The sequence below is a fragment of the Pseudophryne corroboree genome, chromosome 6, assembly GCF_028390025.1.
Source record: "Pseudophryne corroboree isolate aPseCor3 chromosome 6, aPseCor3.hap2, whole genome shotgun sequence".
Lineage (NCBI taxonomy): Eukaryota > Metazoa > Chordata > Amphibia > Anura > Myobatrachidae > Pseudophryne > Pseudophryne corroboree.
In genome coordinates, this window is record NC_086449.1 from 373,156,173 (window position 1) to 373,160,428 (window position 4,256).

A 4,256-nucleotide genomic window follows, 5' to 3' on the forward strand; every position below is an offset into this window, starting at 1 on the left:
AGTGTCTATTTACAGATGAGTGTTCTTGTCAGGTCTGCACAGGGATTAACATTCAGGACAAAGTGCATCAAGTATCTACCGGTCTTAAATGTCTGAATGTTCTGACTATATACAGATTTGTAATATCTTTTAAAAAAGAAAACCCCCAAACCACTGATAGAGCTCTAATAAAATACAAATACGGGGGCAGATGAAAGAAGCCGGCACATATCCACGTACAGCCTGTATCCAGAGTTGCAATCATCTCTGCACATGTTTACTGAGGGCACGTAGGTAGAATGGGATGTAATAAAATGTCAACATCTCAATGTTCACAGTTATGATGTCGATATTGTTAAAATGTAGACGTTGAACATGACGGCATGTGCAGAATGTGATTATGTCAACATGTGACGGGACAAACTCAGGATTTCTAGCGGGGGGGGGGTTTCCAAATGTTCGATTGATTGTCACCATCCCATGAAGGACACATAATTAGTGCAGCTTGCTGACCAGAAGAGAGATATGAGGTGGGAGATGGCTATAAGCAGAGCTGGAATTAGACCTCATGGGGCCCTAGGCAAGATGCCGGTATGGAGCTCCACTCCCTCAAACAATCCATAGTACTATATTATTGTTCCTGAATGTGAGCGGCATCACAAGAGTGCCAAGGCACCTACGAAGTGCGATCGCAATGCACAGTCTACCGATTATCACTCAGATGCGTGAACATCGGCACTTCGTACAAAACTGAATCAGGTCCTAGGTCAGGTATTCTCAACGGGTGTGGTATTGAAAGTCGACAGTAAAAAGGTCGACAATGTCTAGGTCGACCACTATTGGTCGACAGTAACTAGGTCGACAGGGTGTCTAGGTCGACAGGGTCTTTAGGTCGACAGGTCAAAAGGTCGACATGAGTTTTTAATGTTATTTTGGTGTCGTGTTCTTCGTAGAGTGACCGGGAACCCCAATTAGTGCACCGCGTCCCCTCGCATGGTGCCTTCGTTCCGCTACCGATTCGCTCGGCACAGATTACCGTTCCAATCGTAGTCCACGTGGATCGTTAAGTATGAAAAGGTTCAAAAAAAGAAAAAAATTGTGAAAAACTAATGTCAACCTTTTGACCTGTTGACCTAGAACATGTCGACCTAAAGACCCTGTCGACGTAGACACCCTGTCGACCTAGTTACTGTCGCCCAATAGTGGTCGACCTAGACATTGTCGACCTAGTTACTGTCGACTTTCAGTCCGGATCCCATTCTCAACATCGGTCCTCAAGGCACACTAACAGTCCAGGGGGTGTTTAATATGCAGGGGAGGTGTGGATAGTGGAATTGGCTTAATATTCATCATTTCCTGGAAATAGTTTCTTAGCTTTCAATGGGATAAGAAATTAGAGAATCCCACCTTTCAGGAGGTACTGGGGACTTGGGGATCATAGTTCAGGAGACAGAACAATTCACCTACGAAAATATAAAAACTGCATACCAGGTGTGTGGAGCACGACCAGGGACCAGCAGCTGGAACAGGGCCGTCTTTTTGTATGGGCTCAATGGGCTCTTGCCCAAGGGCCCGAGGAGTATAAGGACCCTAGGCTGATAGCTGAGGGTCCCCTCTTTCCAGGGGTACCACATTTTTGAAAATCGGCCTTGGGGAACCGGAGATATCCGACTTGAAAGCAGTGGTCCCCATCCAAGCCTGTTAATTGATCTTCCCAGCCAGATTTCTCGAGTTCTCTATGACTAAGAGTTTTTCTGAGGGTATAATCCTAAAGCTGGAACTCTCCCCTTTCACACTTCCCTTTGGACACTGACAGCTTGTCTCTACTATGCCCAGAACAAGAGATATCAGCCTTCAAGCAGCTAGTCACTGCTCCTGCTCCACACGCCTAATATGCAGTTTTAGATTTTCATTGGTGAATTGCTCTGGCTCCTGAACTCTGATCCCCAAGTCCCAAGTACCTCCTGAAAGGTGGGACTCTCTAGTTTTTTTTATCCTATTCAAAGCTAAGAAATACATTTTCAGGAACTTGAGATATCTGCAGTCAAGCAAGCTGCCCTCCCACCGGAAATTGATAAATATTAAGCCCACTCCACTATCCTCACCTCCCCTACGTATTAAACACCCCCTACCACCCTGGAAGTCATGTACTAGGGCTTCTTCATTCAGCCCAATGCCCCCTTCTACAGTTTAGCCCCATCTGTACAGTAAAGGAGTAATTAGCAGAAATTACTGCTCCAGGTCCTACATGCTGAGTGGAACACCCCCTACCGCCCGCGGGACATCAAAGCTGCCGCTGATAGCACCCCCACCCCTACTGCTGGAGGAAGGGTGGGGGGACCAGTGCATTGCTGTGACCAGGGGCCTACACTGCTGTTAAGACGGCCTTGAGCTGGAAGGCTGATATCTCTGGGTCTGGGGATAGTAGAGACACTCTGCCAGTGTCCACAGAAAGGGGAGAGTCATAGCTTTTGGAGTAAACCCTCAGAAAAACTCTCAGTCAGAATGAACCTGAGATATCTGGTTGGGAAGAGCAATTAACATGCTCATATGGGGACCACTGCTTTGAAGTCGGATATCTTCAGTTCCCCAGGGCCGATTTTCAAACATCTGGTACCCCTAGAAAAAGGAGACCCTTAGCTATCAGCGTGCGGGAGGGGAGGTTAGATTCAGGCTGCAGAATGGGAGGGTTAGGTCTGGCATATCCCTATAAGTTGCAGATGACAGGGTATAGTTGCTGGGACTCCACAATGGGGGTAATTCAGAGTTGATTGCAGGAGCAAATTTGTTAGCAGTTGGGCAAAACCATGTGCACTTTGGAGTTAGATTTTGGTGGGTTATTTTGTTTCTGTGCAGGGTAAATACTGGCTACTTTATTTTTACACTGCAATTCAGATTTCAGTTTGAACACACCCCGCCCAAATCTAACTCTCTCTGCACATGTTATATCTGCCCCACCTGCAGTGCACATGGTTTTGCCCAATTGCTAACAAAGTTCATGCTGCGATCAACTCAGAATTACCCCCATAGAACATAACTAAGTGCAAGTTATGTGACTTCCCAACTCCCAGACCAGTGGCGCATCTATAATAGGTGCAGTATGTGCAGTGCACACGGGTCCCCGTGGGGGTCCAGGGGTTTGTAATACTGACCTCTCTGGAGTTTCCCGCCAGCGGCAGCATCTATCCACGAATCTCTGGATAAATGGTGCGGTGGCCATTTTCCCAAAGTTTTGCACATGAGCAATAAGGAAATCTCTGGGAAAATGGCCACTATGTAATTTCCCCAGAGGTTTGCGCATACGTAATAGAGTCTAGTGTCCCCTAGTGCTCAGACTCTATTGTGCTGCCGGGAGCTGGTTGCAGATGAGAGGGCCTGGATGGAGGAGGTTGCACACCCCTATCCCAGACCCTGTACTAACAAGATGATCTAAACATCTTGCAAATGAATGAATGGTTTTTGGTGGCTGAAATCTGTAACTGTAACAATGAGACATAAAAGACAACAAAATAACTCATGAATAAAATGAGTGAGAGATAAATATTATAACTGTGGCTAGAACATCTTTATGTTAGTACAGTAGCTTGCATGGGAGTAACTATAGTGGGTACAAGGAATGCCATTGCTATAGAGCCAGAGGATTAGAGGGCCTGGACCCAGTTTATGAAGTTGCATAACAATTTCCCAGCTTTGCACTGTAGGGGGCACTGTAATATGGCATCATTTGAGCTGGAGACCACTATAATGTGGCACAATATGAACTGGAGGGCACTGTAATGAGTAAGAATCTGATCTGCTTATTGTAGTGTAGAGGGCCTATAATGTTACATAATAAGAACTGCGGCACTTTAATATGGCACAGCAAGAAATGGAGGCACTATAGTGTGGCATAATATGAACTGGGACACTGTGGGCCGGATTTAAATGTCCCCCTTCTCTCGTCCGTGAATGCGCCCGCTGGCAGTATTCTAATGTTGCTGCCGAAGGGCGCAACAAGTTAATTTAAGCTCACTACCCCTGGGGGTAGCGAGCTGAAATGCAGTTAAAGAGACTCGTTTGGGTGCTGAAATGGGTCTTTTCACAACGTGCCTATTACTTTAGTCGGGTTTAGGTGCTTTGCGCGCAGTGGCGTAACTAGAAATTTTTCTCCCCCAAGCCAAAAAACTCTTCGGTGCCCCCCCCTCATGCTCCATAATTGGGAGCAAGAAAGGTATAAATATGCGCGCGCCGAAGTCGCACGCGGCAAAAAAGTGGTGTGGTTTCGTTGGAATGGGCGT